General features: G+C 43.9%; 1 protein-coding gene across 3 annotated transcripts in view; it reads right to left on the reverse strand.

Moving 5' to 3' along the window:
* BCAR3 (BCAR3 adaptor protein, NSP family member) overlaps positions 1–23873 on the reverse strand; it is a 117742-nt gene that overhangs the window by 84642 nt on the left and 9227 nt on the right. The window contains exon 1 of one of the 3 annotated variants that reach the window (XM_032652952.1): positions 12642–12880. The exons of the other annotated variants lie outside the window; for them this stretch is intronic. The gene's annotated coding sequence lies outside the window, so the exon portion shown is untranslated. Of the gene's footprint in view, positions 1–12641; positions 12881–23873 lie in introns of those variants that run through there. 3 annotated transcript variants of the gene reach the window in all.

Here is a 23873-nt window from a genome sequence, read left to right on the forward strand (position 1 = left end):
TAAACTCCACGCACAACAGTGATGTGCAGAGCTGGCACACTTCCTCTGTGCAGGTGGCATGGTGTTTCCATGCATGTTCACTGTATGTTTATTTATTTAGATATGGTCTCTCCCTCTACAAGGCGAGCAACCCAAGAGTGGTGATGTGTCTACTTCATGCCCAGTATGTCCCACAGTTCTTGCATTCATCCCACAAACATTATCAAGCATCTACAATATGCTATGCGGTTGGCCAGACAACAGAAATACAAGAACCAAAGACAAAGGCCCTGCATTTAGAGAGGTTGCAGGCAAGTGGGGAACACAGATCAACTGATCCAGCACAATTCAAGTTAGTGAGAGAGTGTCAGTGGGAGGTTTGAGGGCTGAGTAGGGACTTGTCCCAATGAAGAAGCTGTGGGGTAGGTGGTGATGAGACATGTCCAGGCAATGAGAGAAGCACGTGACAATATGGTACGTCTGAGGAACCACACTGTTGTGGAGTTAATTCCCCGCTGGCCCAGGCCACCATCATCTCTTCCCTGGACCCCTGCATTACCCTCCCCAATTCTACTCCATCTCCACAATCCCCACAATAGTAGCCGTGCTACTACTCAGATCACTCCCCTGCTCAAAATCCTCTAACATCTCCCATCCAGTCAGAACAAAACCCTGAGGTCCCCACCGTGGCCTTCAATGCCCTGGTTGGCATGACCCCAGCCAGCTCTCCAACCTCATTGTGTTAGGCAGAATTTCAAAGATGCCCCCTCCCAAGATTCCTGTCCCTTGGTGAGTCAGTCAAACACTAATCTAGGTACTGCTGTGAAGGGATTTTGCAGATGTTATTAACATCGCAAGTCAGCTGACATTAAGACAAGGCAATTATCTGAGGGGACCTGACTTGAAGAGGGAGGGGAATTTGACATGAGGGACCCTGTTGCCAGTGTGATGTTATGAGAGGGTCTGTGACGAGGCCCAAGACACAGAACCTCCAGGAGATGGGAGCTGCCCCTGGCAGATGGCCAGGAGATGGAGACCTCAGTCCTACAACTGCAAGGAATTGAATTCTGCCGAAGACCTGAATGAGCGTGGAAGCAGATTCTCCCCCAGAGCCTCAGGTGAGAACGCAGCCGCTGACATCTTGAGTGAGACCCTGAGCTGAGAACCCAGTTGAGCCATGAAGGACTTCTGCTCTACAGAAACTGTGAGGTAACAAACAGGTGTTAAGTCACCAAGTTTGTGGTGTTGTTACTCAGGAAAAAAACGCTAATACGCTTGTCTATTCCATCCAAGCCCTACTGACTTTTCTTTCTGTTGCTCAAACACATCAAGCCGGCTCCTGCTGCTGTGGCTTGGTATTTACTGTTCCTTTGCTTGGAATAGTCTCCCCAGATATACTCACAGGCTCACTCCTCACAGCTCTCAGGTCTCTCTCAAACATCGCTTCCTTAACCATCCCATTTAAATGAGCACCACCACCCTCTATCCCCTTTTCTGGCTTCATCTTTTCCCATATTATCTGATATTATATGAAACGTTTATTTGCTCATGGTCTGTCTGTTTCCCAGAATATAATCCTGCAAGAGTGGGGCTTTCTCTGCTTTGTGTACCTTGGTGTCCCCAGTACTTTGCACATAGCAGTTGCTCAGAAACCACTTGCTGAATTAACGAAGAAAAGAACAACTAATGGAAGCACAGGGCTGGGGGAAGCAGCAGGACTGGTGGGGGTTGGGAGACCAGGATGAAGAAGAGGCAGAGCCAGATCATAAGGGGCTTGGATGCCACGTAAACACATTTAGACTTTATCTTGAAAGCAGTGGGATTTGTTCAAGGCTCTTAAGCTGGAGAATAACCAGAGATTTGTGTTTTAGAAAAATCCCCCTGCAGCAGTGTGGAAAACAGATTAGTGGGGGGCAAAGCGGAGTCAGGAAGACTAAAGGAGAGGGTACTAAAGGGGTCTGGGTAAGAGATGACGAGGCCTGGATTAGAGTGATAGAGGGAGTTGGGGGGATGGTGTACAGACTTGAGAGACTTTTAGAACTGTGAATAGATAGACCTTGGTAAATGGCAGGATTTGGTGGGTGAAAGGGAAGAAAGAGGTTAAGGACACTCACTGAATTCTTTCTAAGGGAACTGGGTAGATGGTGCCTAGCACTTGGCAGGGACTCCATACATTTGTTAAGAATGAATTAGCAGGGATTTCCCTGGTGGTGCAGTGGTTAAGAATCTGCCTGCCAATGCAGGGGATATGGGTTCGAGCCCTGGTCCGGGAAGATCCCACATGCCGCGGAGCAACTAAGCCCGTGCGCCACAAATACGGAGCCTGCGTGCCACAACCACTGAAGCCCACGCGCCTAGAGCCCGTGCTCTGCAACATGAGAAGCCTGTGCACCGCAACAAAGAGTAGCCCCTGCTCCCCGCAACTAGAGAAAGCCCGTGAGCAGCAACGAAGACCTAACACAGCCAAAAATAAATAAATTAATTAAAAAAAAAAAATGAATTAGCAAACACCTCTGCCTCAAGCACCATACTGTACTAACTAGACTACCAGGTTCTGAATTAATAGAACTTTACCTCGTTACCATCCATGTTCCAGTTAGCAGTCCACACGATTGCTGCCATTTAGCTACTGAATGTCTCAAATAAGTTTTCCTTCCTTCTCAACAGATAAATAAGTTACTTTCAGGAGAGTCTTTCACATCCCTCAAATTATGAACACATAAATCTTTCCCTTAAAGTATGATGAAATATAACATTTAAGGGATCCCTACACACCAGCAAAAATAGTTAACTCATGAAGGAAAGCCAGAGAACAGCAAAGCAAAGTAGCTGTGCAGAAGCTAGACAAGAGCGCCCGATTTTGGGCTTCCCTGGTGGCGCAGTGGTTGGGAGTCCGCCTGCCGATGCAGGGGACACGGGTTCGTGCCCCGGTCTGGGAAGATCCCACATGCCGCGGAGCGGCTGGGCCCGTGAGCCATGGCCGCTGAGCCCGCGCGTCCGGAGCCTGTGCTCCGCAACGGGAGAGGCCACAACAGTGAGAGGCCCGCGTACCGCAAAAAAAAAAAAAAAAAAAAAAAAAGAGTGCCCGATTTTATATAACCCTTTGGTCTTCTCCATCACCCCCACCTCAGTTGCCACTGCTTGCTTATATCTTTTCCGCAGGACTCTAAGCTCCATGAGGTCAGGGGCTACCTGTCTTGCTCACCAATGTGAACAAGCACGTACAAAAGTATGTACAAAAGTATTTGTCACACAGCAGCCAATTAATAAATAAACAAGGGCAAAAATGCACAAATGAAAATATAAACCAAAATTAATCATCCTTATATCTATATAACCCAAATAAGGCCTCAGAAAATTAGGAAGTTCTACGATGGGACCTCCCTTTGCTAAATCTGGTAGACCAGATATTCTCAAAATTAAATGATAATCAGGGCTTCCCTGGTGGCGCGGTGGTTGAGGGTCCACCTGCCGATGCAGGGGACACGGGTTCGTGCCCCGGTCCGGGAGGATCCCACATGCCGCGGAGCAGCTGGGCCCGTGAGCCATGGCCGCTGAGCCTGCGCGTCCGGAGCCGGTGCTCCATGGCGGGAGGGGCCACAGCAGTGAGAGGCCCGCAAACCGCAAAAAAGAAAAAAAAAAAAAAAATTAAATGATAATCAAATTACAGATGTATTTCCAAATACATGTTGAAGTCACAAGAAAGGGAAAGTCTCAGCAGACACATGCGAAACAGATACAGAAACAGAACAAGTCAAGAACACAAAACGTGAACAACAGCAACAAAAAGGTAAGGAGGAAAGCAGGGAGGCTAAGCCCTGGGTTCATAAGAGTGAGCAGCTAACCCCCAAAGCCCCACATAACACCCACCTGAACCATCAGAACGGGACTACACCACCCACTACAGAAGGAATGTGCTAAACACAACACAACACAAAACAAAAAACAAGCTCTAGCAAAGGGAACCAAGGAGAGCTACTGTCTCCACCACAGATTCTGATGGAAAAAAATAATAGTCTCCCCTAAGAATCTGTAACCACAAGTAAGCCTTTGGGATTCATATTTATATGACGTGCTTTGACAGAGAATCCAAAACTGAAAAAAAATTAAAGCGTCTGGGTTGGTGGCACCATTAGCAAGGAAACAATGTAAATCCTTTCTGGAGGAAAACTAGATCTGCAACAGAAAGCTACTCAGGATATCCACAAGTTTGGCTAAATACAAAAACTCCCTTTCAGAAATAACCATATACATGAGAAAACAAGCCCCAATGACTGAAAGTTAGCAGAAATGACAATAGATTGAGATCCCCGAAGACTTCAGATATTGGAATTTCAGATATAAGCTATAAAATAATGATGTACGATAAATTTTTTTAAAAGATGGAATAAAAAAGTGACCTAGGAAGAAACAGGCAGACATAAAAATAATCTGCTATAACTTCCAGAAATAAAAAGCTAATTGATCAAAATATCTAGATATAAAGAATTATAAAGATAACCTTCTAAATAACTTAGACATGACTAGAGAAAACATTTATGAATTAAAACAAATATATAAAGAGATTATACAAAACACAGCTCAGAGAGAAAAGGTAAAGAATAATATAAAAGAGACATTGAAGGTAGAATGAGAAGGCTTAATTAACCAGAACTCTAGAAGGAGAGAATTGAGAGAAAGGCAAAAAGCAATAGTCAAAGAAATAATGATGGGAAATCTTCAAAATTAATGAAAGATACTAATGATCAGATTCAGGCATCCCATGAGTCCTAAGCAGTGTAAACAAAAATAAACACATTGTAATGAAACTACAGACCACCAAAAACAAAGAGAAGATCTTAAAAGCAGCAGAAGAGCAAAGAAAGGCTTCCCCAAGATCAATGACAATTAGACTGACAGCAGATTCTCATCAGTCAAAAGGGAAAGTGAGGAGCACAAAATTTCTTGCCCAGCAAACTACCTAGAACAAGGGTGAATAAAGACAATTTGAGACAAATGAAAATAGAAAATACCCTTCAGGAAGCAGGAAAAGGATGCCAGAAGGAAAGCTTAAGATCTAAGACCGAATGATGCACGAAGAACTGGTAAACACGTAGGCAACTCTAAACCAGCACTGACAGTGCAAAATAAGACAAATATCTAATAGCAGTATGGTGGTTCTTCAAAAAATTAAAAGTAGAATTACTACATGATCCAGCAATTTGCCTTCTGAACATATACCCCCAAAAACTGAAAGCAAGATTTTGAAGAGATATTTGTGCACACATGTCCGTAGCAGCATTATTCACAGAGGCCAAAAGGTGGAAGTAATCCAAGTGTCCATCAGTAGATAAATGGATAAACAAGATGTGGTATATACACAATGTGGTATATATACCATGGAATATTATTTGGCCTTAAAAAGGAAGAAAATTCTGACACATGCTACAATGTGGAAGAACCTTGAGGACATTATGCTAAGTGAAATAAGCTTGTCACAAAAAGTCAAATAACTGTATGATTTCACTTATGCAAGATACCCAGAGGAGTCAAAATCATAGAGACAGAAAGTATAATGGTGGTTGCCAGGGGCGGGGGAAGAGAGAATGGGGAGTTGTTGTTTAATGGGTGCAGAGTTTCAGGTCTATCACAAAGAGTGAGGTAAGTCAGGAAAAAGAAGAGGAAATATATTAATGCATATAAGTGGAATCTTGAAAAATGGTACAGATGAACCTATTTGCTGGGCAGGAATAGAGACACAGACGTAGAGAACGGACATGGGGACACGGAGGGGAAGAGGAGGGTGGGATGAATTAGGAGATTAGGTTTGACAAAAATACACTACCATGTGTAAAATAGATAGATGGCTAGTGGGAACCTGTGGTATAGCACAGGGAGCTCAGCTCGGTGCTCTGTGATGACCTAGATGGGTGGGATGGGAGAGTGGGAGGGAGGTCCAAGAGGGAGGGGATATATATATACATATAGCTGATACACTTCATTGTACAGCAGAAACGAACACAACATTGTAAAGCAATTATACTCCAATAAAAATAAATAAAATAGGACTTCCCTGGTGGCTCAGTGCTTAAGAATCCTCCTGCCAATGCAGGGGACACGGGTTCGAGCCCTGGTCCAGGAAGATCCCACATACCGTGGAGCAACTAGGCCCATGCACCACAACTACTGAGTCTGCGCTCTAGAGCCCGCGAGCCACAACTACTGAGCCCATGTGCCACAACTACTGAGCCCATGTGCCACAAGTACTGAAGCCTGTGCTCCGCAACAAGAAAAGCCACTGCAATGAGAAGCCCACGCAACACAACGAAGAGTAGCCCCCGCTTGCAGCAACTAGAGAAAGCCTGCGTGCAGCAACAAAGACCCAACACAGCCAAAAATAAATAAATGAATAAATTCATTTAAATAAAGAAAGAAAGATGAAAAGAGTTCTGGAGACTGGTTGTGCAACAATGTGAATGTACTTAACATTACTGAACTGTGCACTTAAAAATGGCTAAGATGGTAAATTTTATGGTATGTGTATTTTACCACAATTTAAAAAGACAAACTAAAACACAAGGCAACGTTGACGTATGAGCCAAGTGGAAGGTATCCAAAGCTTATGTTCTAAGTCCTGCATTGCTCAGGAAAAAGGAGAGGTATTGTTTCACTCTATTATGTTGTTTAAAGTCATATAAAAGTATTTTTTAAATAACCACTAAGTGAATAGGAATAGAGTATTTTTTAAAAGCCAATTTAAAATAAGGCAATTTAAAAACCCCATAGGTTAAAAACAATGTACAAACAGTACAGACATACAGAATAAGAGGCAGCTATAAACCCAAATGTATCACCAAACATGGTAACTGTTGACCAGATTAAACTCACAAGACAGATTTTCAGAATGTAGGATATAGTACCTGTAGGATACAGTTAAAGTGGTATTTTGGAGGAAACGTAGAGACTTAAATGCTTACTTTTAGAAAAGACTGAAATTAATTCAGTGTCCAGCTTAAGTTAAGAGAACAGAACAAACATTACAAAAAGACTAAAGATAAAAAGAGCAGAAATTAAATTTTTAAAAAATGATACAGTAAGGGAGCAACAAATGAAGCCTGGTTCTTCAGAAGCCTAGTAAAATAAACCTCTGACAGATATAATCCAGGGGGAAAATGAGAGAAGGCACAAAACAATAGAGAAATGAAGTGGGAGCATAATCATAGATAACAAGAGAGCACTGTAAGAGAATACTATGAACATCTTATGCCAATAAATTTGAAAGTTTAGGAAAACCAAATTCCTGGAAAAATAATACTAAAATAGACTCAAACAGAAAATCTGAAGAGTCCTATAAGGATTAAAAACTTGAATCAGTTGTTCAATATCTACAGACCTGGATGTTTTTTCCAACCGGGAAGTTCTGCCAAACTTTGGAACTTATTACTTTGAAAATGAGAGACCTGAAAAAACGGATACTGTAAATTTGATATCAAAAGCACACCAGGTCAATAAAAGAAAGAAAAGGTAGCCTAGGCTAATCTCACACATGAATAGATATGAAAAAAATCCTAAACAAAATATTGACAAACCTAATCCAAGATGTACAAAAATATATCATAATCAAATTGGGTTGACTCCAGGAATATAGGGTCAGTTTAACATGAGAAAATCTATTCACCACATTAACATTAAAGGATTAAAGGAGAAAAATCATTTGGGGCTTCTAATTGATGGGCAGGGGGAAGGATTTTTAAAAATATCATCATCTTCTCATGATCTCAGCAGGGAAAAAGCTAACTCTTCACAAACTAGAAATAAAAAAGGATAAGTGTACCTATGAAAAACCTCATTCTTAATGGTGAAGTATGAGAATCACTGATAAAACCAATCAATCAAACAGAAACAAGACAAGGATGTCCACAATTACTGCTTCTGTGCACCACTGTCCTGGAGGTCCTAGTCAGTGCAGTTAAATAAACAAAAGAAATAAAAGGTATAAGAATTGGAAAAGGGAGAACAAAACTGTCATGATTCACAAATGATGACTGTAGAACACACAGAGAATCTACACAAAGCTGCTAAGTACAGCAGGGTTCCTGGATATGAAAGCACTGTGCAAAAATCTTCAACTTTAAAACTTAACTCAGGTCAGGGACTAGAAGGCTTATGTGTCTGGGATGGAGTTCTTGCTTATGGGTGTTCATTCATCACAAATGAACTCATTCCTAGAACATATAACTGAAATGCAGCACAAAAGACTTAAGATGGGTGCGACCAGCAGGTTGTCTCTCTGTTTACATACATGCACTAGTAGGGCCAAGGAAGACCAACACTGCAGCCTAGGGGTCTGCTGGTTCACCATTTTTAACCAACCCATGTACCAGGGCACATCAACAATCAGGAAGGGTGAACCCAACGACCAGGAGAAAGTTCACCATTCATTGGCAGCCTCAGCCTCTTTGCATGTGGATAGGGCCTTGGAACCTAGAGGTGTCAGTCACCCTTTGTTCTCCAGCATGAAGCTCAATTAACAACTCAACATCTTGGGGAGATGTGGGGATGGAGCGATGGGGCAAGGAAGAGACAGCAACAGGCTTTAAATCTACTAAGATTTTGCTTCCACCGGACGATATTCCTGACTAGACCACATGTTCTTTTAGGTAAGATTAACACGTGGGAGAGTCTAGCATTCTCATTTAAAATTTTATTAGACGATATCCGGGGTTCGAAGGCCTTGCCTATCTCACCAGCCTCATCTCCTCACCTTGCTCTTTTCATTCCAACAAATCCAAACTATTTGGAAATCCCTGAACCAAGAAGCCTAGAGTCCCCATCATCTTCCTATTCATTCCCATCTTCTCTGACCACTGTTTCCCCTGCTTTCCTCCCTCCCCAGCACCAACCCACAGAATTAATACATCTCCTCAGCACTTATTTTCTATGCATTATAAAACCTTATTATAATAATTATAATTCAATACGGCATATGTACTCCTGTCTATCTCCCTTACTGGACTATGACCTCACTGAGAATAGGGACCATATTTTATTTTATTCACCTCTATCCCCAGAGCACAGTTGCTCAATCAACGTTGGTTTGAACGAATGAACGAGTATGAGTGTGTGTGTGTGTGTGTGTGTGTGTGTGCGCGCGCGCGCGCGCAGAAGATCTAGAATCTAACCCCTCCCATCCACCACACTCCATGGGTTCACCAAGGGAAGAATAACACTGGAGAGAGAGAGAGAGAAGGAATAAGAGAGAAATGTTGTTCTTGGACTGATGGGCCTCCACATGAAGGAGATAAGTTAGCCACAGGCCTGTGACTGAGCCATGATGGCCTCACAGAACTCCCTCAGCAATGGAAGGTCACTGCTGTCAGGGCAGTGCCTGGCTCCCCAGCCCCACTGAGACTAGATGTTTTCAAAGTGGTCTTGAGAGGCTGGCTGCTTCAGCTGAAAATGAATCTCTCTGGATATATTTGAAATGCCAGGGAGGAGGTTAATCAGGGAGATAACCAAGAGGACAGAGAGTGTACTACAGGGCCATTTCCAGCTGTTTATGGGAAAATGAAGAAATAGATGGTTAAAACAGGGTTGGCCTGGTGGATAGAGATATGATATCACTTGGAAAAATATGAGCTAGTGTGTAGTTAGATGGACAGTTTCTCTGCTGATACTGGCAATCACATTAAAGTCTCAATAAAGAGTTACTTTCTCACTCGAGGTGGGGGCATATTATGTGCATTGCTTTGAAAATTAAAAAAGGGATGTAGCCTGTCAACACTTAAATCAAGTCTACTTGGATAAAAAAAAAAAAAAGTCTCCCAAGGGGAAAAAAAGAGAAATCACCCCAAAAAGCCAATTCTGGAATTAATTATAAAATATAATAAAATATGCATATGATTGTGCTTTGGAAAAAGGGATATAGCTTTTTTTTTGAATTTTTGAATTTTCTTTTATTTATTTATTTTTTATACAGCAGGTTCTTGTTAGTGATCTATTTTATACATATTAGTGTATACATGTCAATCCCAATCTCCCAATTCATCACACCACCACCTGCCACCTGCCACTTTCCCCCTGTGGTGTCCATAAATTTGTTCTCTACATCTGTATCTCTATTTCTGCCTTGCAAACCAGTTCATCTGTACCATTTTTCTGGATTCCACATATGTGTTAATATACGATATTTGTTTTTCTCTTTCTGACTTACTGCACTCCATATGACAGTCTCTAGGTCCATCCACGTCTCCACAAATGACCCAATTTCGTTCCTTTTTATGGCTGAGTAATATTCCACTGTATACATGTACCACATCTTCTTTATCCATTCGTCTGTCGATGGGCATTTAGGTTGTTTCCATGACCTGGCTATTGTAAATAGTGCTGCAATGAACATTGGGGTGCATGTATCTTTTTGAATTATGGTTTTCTCTAGGTATATGCCCAGTAGTGGGATTGCTGGGTCATACAGTAATTCTATTTTTAGTTTTGTGAGGAACCTCCATACTGTTCTCCATAGTGGCTGTATCAATTTACATTCCCACCAACAGTGCAAGAGGGTTCCCTTTTCTGGGGTGTAGCTTTAAAAACAGAGAACTATAACACTTCTAGATGTGCACTTAAGAGAATATATTTTGTTTCAACACCTTGCAAAGTAAATATGAGATTTACTCTCCCACATCTCAAGACATATTTCTTATTTGTCAAAGGAGGCTCCCTAGCAGTTGACAGGATTAAGGTTGGTGCTTATTTTCTATCCTCCTCCCAGGGTTAACACATGACATGAGGAGTTCCTTTTCACTAATACAAAGAAGCTGAGGGGTATTCCTTAATGATTAAGCCAACAGATCTGCTTTAGAGCAGATGAGTGGTCTAGCCAGAAGCTCACTGCTCTGTAGTGGGGGAATTCATCTTCCATTTTTGTTGTTTAGACCTAAAAACAATTCACCAGATGGGATCTGGGCAGCCAAGTGTGACCACTTCCCTTGGTCTGATTATTAAACTTCAATTAATGCTTCTAAAATCACATTAGCTTTTTTGACAACCATAATATACTGCTGACTCATTCTGAGGCTGCAGTTACCTAAATCCTGAAATATTTTTTCACATGTGGCTATTAAGCCGAACCCCTTACTTTTACTTTGTTTTTTGGACTCTAGTGCAAGTCTCTGTCTCTCCCCATAGCCCTTCTAGGTAGGTTTGGTCTGTTGTTTCAAAACGCCAAGATCTTTTCTGGATCTTACTTCTGTCACTTTGACATTAGTTATTCCTCCAAGATTCATACCATCCACCAATGTGATCTTTATGTCAGTACCACTGTCTAAAAGATATTTTAAAGTTGGCTAGAAAGGGGCTACGGACACAGCCTACAGCGTGCTTTCTGTACCATCATCTGGCCCGAATCTCTCTCATCCTAAGGATATCACCGATGATTGACATTTGCATATACACTTTCTCAACATTCCTCTAATCTACCAATAAAGTAACTCCAGGAAGGAAAGTTAATCTAGTCTGACTTGCTTTTGGCAAAGCCCTGCTAATTACTAATGGCTGTCACTTCCTTCACCAAGTATTCAAAAATCATTGTTCTAATAATCCTTTTTAGAATACTTCCTGAGAAGGATGTCAATCATACCATTTTATAGATCCATTTTATCTCCCTAGTTCCATTTTTGAAATTTAAATACTTATCTATCTGCATCTTTCCTGTCGCTCTTGGTGATGCCAACATTTCTCCAATGTTGTGTGCTGGTTTGATGGTCTCAGCCTCAAGCTCCCTCTGTCTTCTTGGGCCTTGGGGCTTCACCTCATTTGGGGGCATCACAGCCTCTTGTCACAGCCTCATCTACTCTCTTCCTTCACCTCTATCCTACCCTTTCCAATCAGAGAAGTCATTTCCATGGCAGAAAAAATGCAAGCCAAACAGAAGCTCAGCAGTTTGGGTTCTCTCACATCCCCCCTCTCTTTGGTTTTATTATTCCAAACATAATTTTTGAAAGCGCTTTTTGTTACCTGTAGCATTTTTCACAAGCCTCTGCTCACTCCGCACTCTGGTTCTTTCACAGCCCAGAAGCCACCCTCTGATATGGGCCTCGGCTGCATGGCCCAACCTTTCCTAAGTCTGGGGCCAAGACCAGAACAGCACAGAGGAAGTGGCGGCACAGACGAGGCATGCCCTGAGGGAAGGGTTACCTAGAAAGCACAGCCTGCAATCATCTGGTCAAGGAGAAAAAGTAACACAGATACCTGGAAAGATGTTAGGGTCAGAGGTCAAGAAAAGCAGAATTCCCCAATAAAGATGTTTAAAAAAAAAAAAAAGAAAAGCAGAATTGCTTATCGAGCTAGTGGAGTGATACAGAAGGCTAGCTACACTGTGGATGGGAAGTTAGGTCAGCAGCAAAGAGAGAGAACAGGTGCAGGTAAGCTCAAATGGTTCCAAACCCACATCCCCTTCTCCCTGGGCTATGAGCTCCTCAACTGGACAAAAGCCCTGGACTGTCTTTGAATCTCTAGCATAAAGCCTGTCACACAGGTGCTCAACATACTTGTCAATGAATTCATCAGATCGGCCCTGGCTCATCAGACCACACTGGGGGGATCCTGTAAATGGATCAGTCCAGGCTGGAGACAGTTCTTCCTACACATCCTTAAACAAGAGAGCTCCCTGGATGGTCACATACCTGTTCCTCCTTTGAACTGTGGGCAGCTTGTTGATGTCACTTGTCCTGAAATGCGTTTCCCTTTCAGAGCCTCAGACCGTGAGATCCTTGTTATTATTTCCCTCAACTTGGGGGATCTTTCCTCCTACAGCCCAGGGTAGACTGTGGATGAGGACACGATTCCCTCCCTGGCTACCAGAGATCCCAAGGCCTGGTTGCTTCTCAGACTCCTGCTTCTTTCACTTCAGCAGCCAATTCCTGCTTCTATGAGTCAGTTTCTATCTCATCTGAAAATACAGCCATGCCTGATGAATGTGTTCATGACATATTCTAAAAGAATGGCAATTAAACCGCCTCCTCAGGCAGATTCCCTAATCATGTTAAAAACAGGCACCATTTAAATATCCTATGTATTTACACTGTGGTGAGTCTCTACAGGAATCCAAGGCTAATACAAAGTGGTACTGGTTGATGAAGATTTGACGCGGTCGTGGGTTAACTTGTGCTCGGCAGAATTCTAGGACAGCATTAAGTTAAAAGCCACTGTTGAAACCTTAACTTGGCGGCAGTCAGTCAAACTGAATAGAGTAACAACAAGAAAAGCCGTATCAAGGCCACTATGTCTCTTGGCAGGCACAGAGGGTCTGGAATCAGTGAATCATCGGGCTTCAGGCTGGCTAAGCCCAAACACAGCACTTTTGATAAAAGCAGATGCTTTGTTTGCCTGTTATCTATCTGCCCCTCCTCCACTCCCACCCGCCCCATCCACCCTGCCCCCAACCATTCCTCATCCCCTTCTAAAGGAGTGTGTTTGTAAAGGTTTCTTCTCAACTAATTCAAAGGCAGAATACAAGTGCTATGGTTTTGAGCGAGCCTCAAAACCTCAGAGCCTCTGCAAGGAAAGATTTCACTCAACCAAACATATATAGGAACATATACCCTAGGCCCCTTTTTCCAGGGCAGGTAACCCTGGAAAGCAGCCCTCACCCCTCAGGCACAAGCCTGAATGTCAACCAGTCATCCATGTACCTCCTCTGCCCAGAGCTGTCAGGGAACGTGTAGGACCCGTCGGGAAAGGAACTGCGGGCTTAATCACCTTGCAGCTGACACAGGCCCACAGGGAGGGCAGCCCCGGGGCCATGTCTGCTTTAATCAGATCAAAAACTTTTTAAAAAAGAATCAAGTAATGAAAAAATGTGCTTTGTTTTATTACATGCTTAAAAGATTAGATATTTTTCCTATTGAATTTTGTCTCTCATCTTAAAAAAACCCCACCTTCCTTTGAACACCAACCCCCGTGCGGCTCCTGCCTCATTTCTCTGCTCCCCACCAAATGCCCAGCCTCCTCTGCTGGCTCCCCAGAACAGTCTGTGCCACAATTCCTCAGGGCTGGGTCCTAGGGGCCCTTCCCTTTATGCTTTACACAGCTCTCTCCTTTGCTGACAGCATCCATTTCCGGCTTTTAATATCATTTCTATGCAAACTCCTAACTTTGTAACTTTTAGCCCAGACCTCTCTCCACAGCTCCAGGCTCATAATACCAACTGGTATTATGATTAACACCTCCACTCAGACACACACACATCTCAGACTTGGCACACGCAAGACGGACGTCTCGATTCTCTGCAATCTACCGTCACCTCCTCTTCCCAGGAAAAAGCCACCCAACAACCAAAAGAAGCCCTGCTCTCTCCAATCTTCTCCGTCTCCGTAATGGTCCCACCCACCCCACCCCACCCACACCCGCTCCCAGCTACCCGAGCCATACTTGACTGCCCCTCTCCGTCATCTCAGTCCTAACCCCCCGTTTGTCTGGTAGACTCTACTGCAAACAGATCTAGAATCCACCCACCTTTCATCTCCTCCACTGTCATCCCAGAGCAGGACCCCACCGCTTCCCGTACTGCTGCCATCGCCTCCTGCCCTCTCTCCAGCTTCTCTTCCGTCAATCACTTCTCCACTGAATCTTCTAAAAACTGCATCAGACCATGCTATTCCCTCACTTAAAACCCTTTAAAGGCTTCCCTCTTGGCCCTATGGAGAAAATCTAAACTCCTTAGTGAGGTCTAGACCGGTACTGTCCAATAGAAATACAATGTGAAAAACATGTAACTTAAACTTTTCTGGTCGCCAGTTGAAAAGAAATAGATGAACTTAATTTTTAATAATCTTTTAACCTAATATTTCAAAATTATCAATACATTAGTAACATAAAAATATGAATGAGGTATTTTACATTCTCTTTTCATATTAAATCTTCAAATGTTCCCTCCCGCAGAGAGCCATTCCCTCCTCCCAATCCAAGGAACTCAGGGCTCTCTGATGTGATCTTCCTTGCACCTCCTCATTCTGCAGTTATGTATCTGTTGATGCATTTTGTCTGCGTGCCACCTAAACTGGGCAGTCCCTAAGGACAGGGCCCACATCTATTTATTCTCCACTGGGTACCTGGTACCTAGCACAATACCTGGCACTAACTAAGCTCAATAAATATTCATCAAAGAATAAACAGTGAAGACACTGACATTGAGTACTACAATCAGACAATCAGACAATCAGACAAGGGCTGGGCCCAGTCCACCAAAGGGAGGCTCTGTTTCTGGGTCCTTAGCACAATGGTGTGCTAATCTTTCTGTGCACCGATGTTTTCTGTGCACCTGTAAGCACGAGCGGTGGCCAAGATGCACTGCTGTTAGGGCAGCTCAGAGCAGACCCAGGTAGAGGGATTCCAGCCAGACTCCATCAACACGTGGGAAACTTTCTCCCCCATTAGCCGCAGGCATGGAACGTGATCTCAGGTTACACACGAGGATTAAGAGCCTCCCAGGAGGAAGGAAGGGCGGAAACCAACATCTGAGCCCCTGCTTCATGCCAGGTCCTGGGCCAGGCGCCCTCACTTGGGATTGTACTTGACCCCTACAAGCCACCCTTTGAGGACGTGGAGATTCAGAAAGGTGAAGGAACTTACATAAGGTCACAAAGCTACCAGTCTGGTTGCTGGAATCAGCATCAAGGTCGCTAGCAGCTTTCTTTGATGTCCGGGGCTAAATCAACGTCCCAGCAAAAGTACCAACGGCCTTCAGGGTCAGGCGTCACACAGCAGAGTTGGCAGGAGAAGAATAAACAGCTCTGATCAGGTGGAAGCTGAGACCTGCTCCACCCAGAGCCCCAGAAGGCGGTACCAGGCTCAAGAGTGAAAGCCAGAGTGCTGACATTCGGTGGAGCCTTCGTGTTTAGTGACCAATGAATCTTCGCAGCAGTCCTCAGAGGGGATTATTTTCACCCTATTTTATAGTTTAGAACTTGCCCTAGTTCACACACCTAGTAGTGGATAAACAGGCATCTGAACTGAGACCTCTCAGTTACGTGACTCGTGTTCTCACCTCTTACCTCTTACTATGTTTGCAAGTGATTCTGGAACCATGGACAGTCCGCTGCATAAAGGCTGGGTCAACATGGAAGGTTTCTCAGCCTTCTGTAATTTGTCAATAACGGCACAATCCGTAAACAGGAATACCCTCAGCGCTTGTGTTTGGGGCCTCAAAGGAGAGAGAGCTTGAAATTCTGTATGCAATCCTGCAGCTAGTCTCTTAGAGACAGACTGGGTGGTGACAGCATTACAAAACCGTGAACAGCAGGGTGGCCATGGCCTGAGGGCTTATCACTCCTGTGGCTCCAGTCCAGGCCCCAGGAAGGAATCTCCTTCCAATCAACGAGAGTAACTACAACTTCTCCAGCTCCCATCTCTGGCCAGGCTGGGATGGCTCTCAAATCCACATGTGATAAGAACATGAGTAGTCTGTAACTGCATAGCGTCTTCTGTTTACAATATGCTTTAACCTATACTGAGGGGCCTGATAAACTCACAGTTTCTGACTCTCAGGAGACTGAAAAAACCTGACTTTTCTCCGACAGCATGCAGGAGGCCAGAAAAAAAAGGATTTAAAGCAAGTCAGTTGGGGTGGGGTGTGAGGGGTTGGGGGAAAGAGAAGATATTGAACAGCTCCACTCAACAAGGACAGCTTTGTGTAATTCTCTGATCATTCTCTCGGTTGCGGTTTGCAATCAGTTAAAAAAAAATGTCCTTTCGTTTTTCCCAGAACAGCTGAGAATGCACAGATCCCAGCCTTTAGGGCTGAAATCATCCCTGCTAGTAGAGGATTTAGGACTACTGTCAGGCAGCTGGTGGACCTGCAGGCATTTCCTATTCTCTGGGCTCCCCCAACCCTGGGCCGGTACAAGATGCCCAGCAGGGCTGAGCTCACCTCTGACCCAGCTGCTCCTGGCCTCAGCACACCAGGGGCCACCGGAGCCTGGACGTGCACCATTCCTCGGAATTCACTAACCCATCCACAACAGCTGCGCTCCAACACCAAGGGGCGTTTCAAAATGTTAGTAAAACTCAACTTGAAAGTTTAAAAATAAAAATTCAACGCACGGGCTATTACATTCTGGAGACATTCTTGGCAGTTAAGCCACGGTCATTCTGCTAACTCAATAAATGTACCTTCTATTAAATAGAATCTATTAGTCTATTAAATAAATTTTTTTTCAACTCTAAACCCAACTTTTCCTCTGTGCACAAAAAGCTTCCAATTTGCAGACAGCAGACATGCCCATGTATAAATTATGTGCAGATGTTTGTGTGTGGACCTTCACACTGCAGATCCTTCTGATTACCTGTGAGCTAAAGGGTGATTTATTTGCACGTCTGGGGGAACATCTTGCTTTGCTAAGGAGAGAGCAATAGTTATAGAACTTGGTGGTTCTGAAGAGGAACACATGAAACAATTTTTCAGAAGGGGTCACCAACACAGCCCAGAGTTAGGTCTTTAAAACAGCGTTTAGAGAAGGGTCTGCACAGATCCTGTGCCTTACACTTTTTCTTTAACTTTGAAGAGCTGACACCGTGACCCGGTAGGTTACTTACTGCCTGGGAAAGGATACCGGATTTTAACTTGGGATAATTTTGCAGACTTTCTGGCCCCCATCAGTTAAAACACTTGTGACTAGTCAGTCAGCTCCACTCATGCAAATTCATGAAACACCACATTGTCCAGCCACATGCCCCCTCAGCACAAGGGGCAGAAGGAATTAGGCTCTCAGCAGCTGTTCCCCGGAATGCGTGCCTCCACGTACCCACAAGCAGGAGAAGGACCCACAGTGGACTCCAAGTGTTGAACCTTCAGCTCTCCTGGCAACGCAGACCTCTCACAACAGGAACTGGTCCCTCTCAGCCCAAGGAAGGTCCCAGATTGATATAAAAATTCATCCTTGAAGATAGATGAATCAAAGGGACACCAGCCAAACAATGCTAATGTCAAGAGGAAATCCCGTCGGCAGACCTCTCAGAGAAGCCTTGCTCTGCTTGCAGAACAAAGGCTCCTTCTGTGACATCAAGCAGCACGTTTAAGAGCGCCGGGCTTCTTGCTTTGGCTACCTTTCAAAACCACAAGTACATCCAAGGGCAGCCAAGACAACAACAAAGCCAAGAGATACAGGTCTCAGAACGAGGAGACCAACTCCCCTTCCAGGCCCGCCTTCTGCCTGCTCTTGGCAGCCAAGGCTCTATCCTCCTCAAGGGGGTGTGTCTGAGATGCTGCAGTCAGACCCCGGGGGGCCCAAAGCTTTCCACGCAAGAAGATAGCTCAGAGGATGCCCACGGCAGGGCCAGCCTTCTTGGGAGGCTATAGAGCGCAGCGTCTGGGAAGTCCCTACAGTAGTTTCCGGGTCCTAATCCCACTAGGGTCTAATCTCAGGTGCTTCAATATCCCTGAACCATTTTCTCAACTGTAACGATGACAACACACTGCTGCTGCTAACGATGAAATCTGCTGTCCCTCACACAGGTTATGATGTTCAAACAAGGCAATTAATGAACATATCCTTTAAGATATTTTAAAACTATAAAATGTTAAGAGGTAATAATTCATGTGGATAGGACGTAGGTTTATATGACGGCTTAATAATGCAAATTTTTAGGTCAAAGGGGAGATTTCCTCTGCTTTGCCTGGGGCCTCCCACAGGTTGGGTATTCAATTGATATTCAATCATAATAAAGGTGACTTTTTAATGACTAACAAGGGCAAACATGTTTGTTGGGAAAACAAGCGAACTTGCAACTTAGAGTATTTCACAAGACAAGGAGGTGCCGTCTGAAGGGCTTCCCTCTGAGTGTAGGTGGGTCCACATGAAGAGTGGGTGGGGCCCTCCAAGATGGCTCCACCATCGTCATGCCAACACCAAATGTGATGGAATGGAAGGCTTGCAGACCTGACATCTGGGCAAGTCACTCTTAGCTGAAGTTAACCCCTGAATGCACTATGAAAAGAAAAAGTAAGGCCAAAAGAGTTTACCTGAAACAAGCCCCCCCAAAAAAAAGAAAAGAAAAAACAATAATCTTGGGAATTCCCTGGGGGCACAGTGGTTAAGAATCCGCCTGCCAGTGCAGGGGACACCGGGTTCAAGTCCTGGTCTGGGAAGATCCCACATGCCATGGAGCACTAAGCCTGTGTGCCACAACTACTGAACCCAGTGCCACAACTAATGAAGCCGTCGCACTAGAGCCTGTGCTCTGCAACAAGAGAAGCCACCGCAATGGGAAGCCCACGCACCGCAACGAGAGTTAGCCCCGCTTGCAGCGACTAGAGAAAGCCCTTGTGCACAGCAACGAAGACCCAATGCAGCCAAAAATGAATGAATTTTTAAAAAAATCAATAATGTTGTTAAGACCTAACTAGTCTTAGGTCCCTAGACTCAGGGATCCAAAACCTCTTAACTTTAAAAACACATATGGCTCCCAGCTTCCAGTGGTGAGTGAGCTCGGGTGGTGGGTGGTTGGTGTTTTCACAGCTCCACTGGGCTGTCAGAGCTGAGTTAGGAATAGAAATGCTGTTTCTCTCTCACAGCAGTTCTGTCCAGCACCTTAGTCACACTCTCCGCTCTAGAGCCTCAGGTTCTCATTCATATATCTTGTCCCCAGCTTTTCACATTCACAAATGTTACTTGTTGACGCTGTGGATTGTTCCAAAGAATAAGTGAGGCAGCTCATAATCTTATTGGGAATACTTAAAAGGATAAAAAAAAAAAAAAAAGAATACACGGTACTTTGAACTCCTCAAAACTTGGAACACCTCAGGATACTTTTAAAATGTGCCAGGTAAATAAAAACACATTAACAAGACTGCAAAGCAGGGGAAGAGGACTTTATGATCCTTTGACACAGAGCCACTCGCCTTCTCATTCAGCCTCATTTTGAAGGACGTGCATTTGTTACTCTGTACTGACCTTCAACAATAAGATATTTTAAGTTAAGGAAAAAAGATGTGAATTTGGACGAACGTAATTCTGAATCAGAAACAAACGTAAACCAGCAGTGCTTGTTAAGTCTTCCACAGCCTGGACTTGAAATTCATGACTTGTGTCCACCTCCGATAAGATCTTTTACTGAGGTCTGATCTATGTCCAAGTCAGTTTTCAAGTTCAAAAGCTTGAACTGCTGGCAGGGTGACAGCTTGGGCCTTGGGTGTTTATCGAGAACGTCCTCAAGCTAGAAAGGGTGTGCTCCATTTCCACCCTCGGCCCCTGGGAGTTTCCCCTGGTAAGAGCAGACACCCAGCTTAGACCTTAGAACTTCAGGGAATGAGTTTGTGAACCGTCTCTATGTGGTACGTCATGGATACCTAGCTCAATATAGAGTTTTAACTTAATGAATAAAAAGTGGCCACAGGAAGCCAGCTGGTCTGACCCCACATAGTGCAGCCTGGCATTTGTGCTTAATTTTGGCTAGCCATAAGTTATGGTTCTTTGCTACCTCATAACCTTCCTAAGAGGGAGCAATGATGGCTCTGCTTCTGCATCCCAGAGTGTTAGGTGCCAGTGATGCGACATTAACATTGCCGTGCACAGGCATGCATCTCCACATGCACCTGTCATCAGCAGGCCATCCCGGCGAGACTCCACAGAGCAGAACCTTCTGACCCCCAGAACACGCTGGGGAACATTGTGGTTTGATGTCAGAAACTTTGCAGACTCTCCAGTGCTTTCTCCAGAGAATATCTGGTGCCTCAACTTATTTTCTTCTTGTAATACTGCAACTACACAACTAAAAATAATTCTGAACTCTTGCCTGCCTAGCTCTTTCCCAACATGGTTACTATTCACCTCTCAATGTGCTACACCCCAGCTGCAGGTCACCCCAGCTTGTTTTGGGTTTTTCAAACATGCCCAACTTGTTCCCACCCCCGGTTCCTTGCACTTGCTCTCCCTAGGCCCAGAGAGCCTTCCACTAGTTCTTTTCCTCAGAGACCTGTCCACCTATAAAAAAGATACAACCCCAATAAATCTCTAGTGTATCACTCTAGTTCCTCTACATCACTGAGTATAATCTGCAATTGTCTTGTTTATTTACTTGTATTTATTTTCTGGGTCCCTCACTACAATGTTAGCTCTGGAAGAACACTGTTTCTGATGTTCCATTGTTATCCTGTTAGTTTACGTATTTCCCCACCCTGTAAGAGGGCAATGATTTGACAGCTAGAATGTCTACTGTGTCAGACCAGCACTTCAGCTAAGATACACAGAGGAAATCAGCAGAATTTTCCTGGTGAAGCAATGGTGCTTATAAAATCAATGTATTCTAATTAACACAGGTGCTCAATATATAGGCATGGAACAAATAAATGAGCTAGGATCAAAATGGCTTTCCTTGCTACAGGGTAGGACAAAAAGAGAGACACCAGGAGATACAGCAGAAGAAACCATCCCCTGCTTTACCCGATAGCATCACAGGTTGCTGGTCTTCCTCAACAGGAAAAGGGGTGCAGAGTTTCTAAACCAGCTCTAACAAGCAGGGTCACAACCAGGCCCATTATAGATGCAGAGAAGAAGCCTTTACAACAATGAGGCTTATTTACCCAGGTCCCTGGTGGATAGAAGGAGAAATCAATTCTTGTTCTAAAGTATCCTGAAGCTGACCCGATGATACATCCACACACAATTTTATTTCAGCACGTTGACAACTAAATACAGGTATCCCTGCTTTTCGAGAGTTTGCTTTACATCACTTAGCTTTTAGGAAAAGACCTACGTTAGTACCTGATTTCAGTAATCAAAAGAAATCTGAGGAGGATTTTTGCTTTTGTGAAAAAAGGTGAAAAGTGAAAACAGTGTTCAGTGTCTGTTTTCAAGAAGTTGTTACAGATGCAGTGTGTACACAGAGCAGCAGCAAGAGTGGCACCACCAAGCTCCTTCTCTGGAACTACACTCAGCGTCTCAGCATCAAACTGCCCTAGCTTTGAACTGTCTGTGAGCACCGGGCTTTATCTCCATTTATCTTGTGCATCCTTTAGCAAGATGTGTCCTAAGGTAATTGTTTCTTCATTTCACACCATTTCAGCTTATGGAGGGTTTCACAGGAATGCTCTGGATAGTGGGGGCCACCTACACAAGGAGAGGCAGCTCCTGATTTATAGACATCCTGACATCTCTATAGAATTGGATGGACGAGTGCCTTTTGTGAGTTATAGTCATTTTTATAAAGGGAGAAATTGTCTAATGGGAAGAAAATGAATGCAGATTAACTGGAGTGAAATCATCTAAATATGTCCTTGGGAAGTGACTGAGGAGCAACAGCTTCTGTTCTGAGGAAATAAGATACACTACTTCTACACAGTGAGATGGATATACATTTGTGGTGTTTTAAAAGATTTTGAAGACTCACTTTCAAAAAACCCTATTTCAACCACGCAGTTTAATTTCTGTTCTCCGGGCTTTCGCAGCAGTGTTTCCTGGCTTTGTTCCCACTGCATCCTGACCTGGAGGTGCTTCCCCCTCTTCAACACCTGCGGACACCTTCTCTTTACTTTTAAAACACAGATCAAATGTGAAACCTTCCCTGAACTTCAATTTCCCTCCAAGAAGGAATTAAACATTTCCCTCTCCATATTTCCATAGCAACTTACACACACAGGCCTTTCACCTACAGTTGGTTTGCATATTGCAAACTGGATGTAATTAAATACATAGAGAACGTGAATTGCAGTGCCTACACTGGCTGCAGGTTCTATTACGTGATGGTGCTATGGAACTGCTGCTGCTTGTTGCTACAGAAACGTAAGGCTGAATGAATGGCTGGCGGCTCATTTTGTGAACTGGGCTGGAATTTATTTTGCATCTTATTTCACTTGTGTCTCATATCTTTCATTACAATGGGTAATAAAAGTGATAACAGTGTGTATAAGAAGTCCTGGTTAATGATAATATTGTGTAGAGCTAGGAAAATAAAGGCCATGACTTATGCAAAAGTCAAGGGTAATAAATTCTTTGAAAAGATTAAAAAAAAGAATTGGATGGACGTAGTTCATAATCTGATGTTATGATAAAAAGAAATGCTGTGGTTCCTTTTGAGGGACTTAATGATAAGGAAGTTGGCCTTCAAAATACTCTCAAATACTGGAAGATATTAAGAAATGGTTCTTTTTTTAGATGTTAGTTATTTTTAAATAGATCTTTTTTTTTTTTTTTTTTTTTTGCGGTACGCGGGCCTCTCACTGTTGTGGCCTCTCCTGCTGCGGAGCACAGGCTCCGGACGCGCAGGCTCAGCGGCCATGGCTCACGGGCCTAGCCGCTCCACGGCATGCGGGATCTTCCTGGACCAGGGCACAAACCCGTGTCCCCTGCATCGGCAGGCGGACTCTCAACCACTGTGCCACCAGGGAAGCCCTAAATAGATCTTTATTGGAGTATAATTGCTTCACAATACTGTGTTAGTCTCTGTCATACAACAAAGTGAATCAGCCACATGCACACATACATCCCCATATCCCCTTCCCCCGAGCTTTCCTCTCACCCTCCCCATCCCACCTCTCTAGGTCATCGCAAAGCACCAAGCTGATCTCCCTGTGCTATGCTGCTGCTTCCCACTAGCACTTGGTAGTGAATATGTGTCTCTCACTTCATCCCAGTTTCCCCACCCTGCCCCGCCCTCCTCCATGTCCTCAAGTCCGCTCTCTATATCTACATCTTTATTCCTGCCCTGCCACTAGGTTCATCAGTACCATTCTTTTTCTTTTGTTTTAGATTGCATATATATGTGTCAGCATACAGTATTTGTTTTTCTCTTTCTGACTTATTTCACTCTGTATGACAGACTCTAGGTCCATCCACCTCACTACAGATAACTCAATTTTGTTTCTTTTTATGGCTGAGTAATATTCCATTGTACATATGTACCACTTCTTCTTTATCCATTCA

This window comes from Phocoena sinus, chromosome 1 (genome assembly GCF_008692025.1).
Source record: "Phocoena sinus isolate mPhoSin1 chromosome 1, mPhoSin1.pri, whole genome shotgun sequence".
Lineage (NCBI taxonomy): Eukaryota > Metazoa > Chordata > Mammalia > Artiodactyla > Phocoenidae > Phocoena > Phocoena sinus.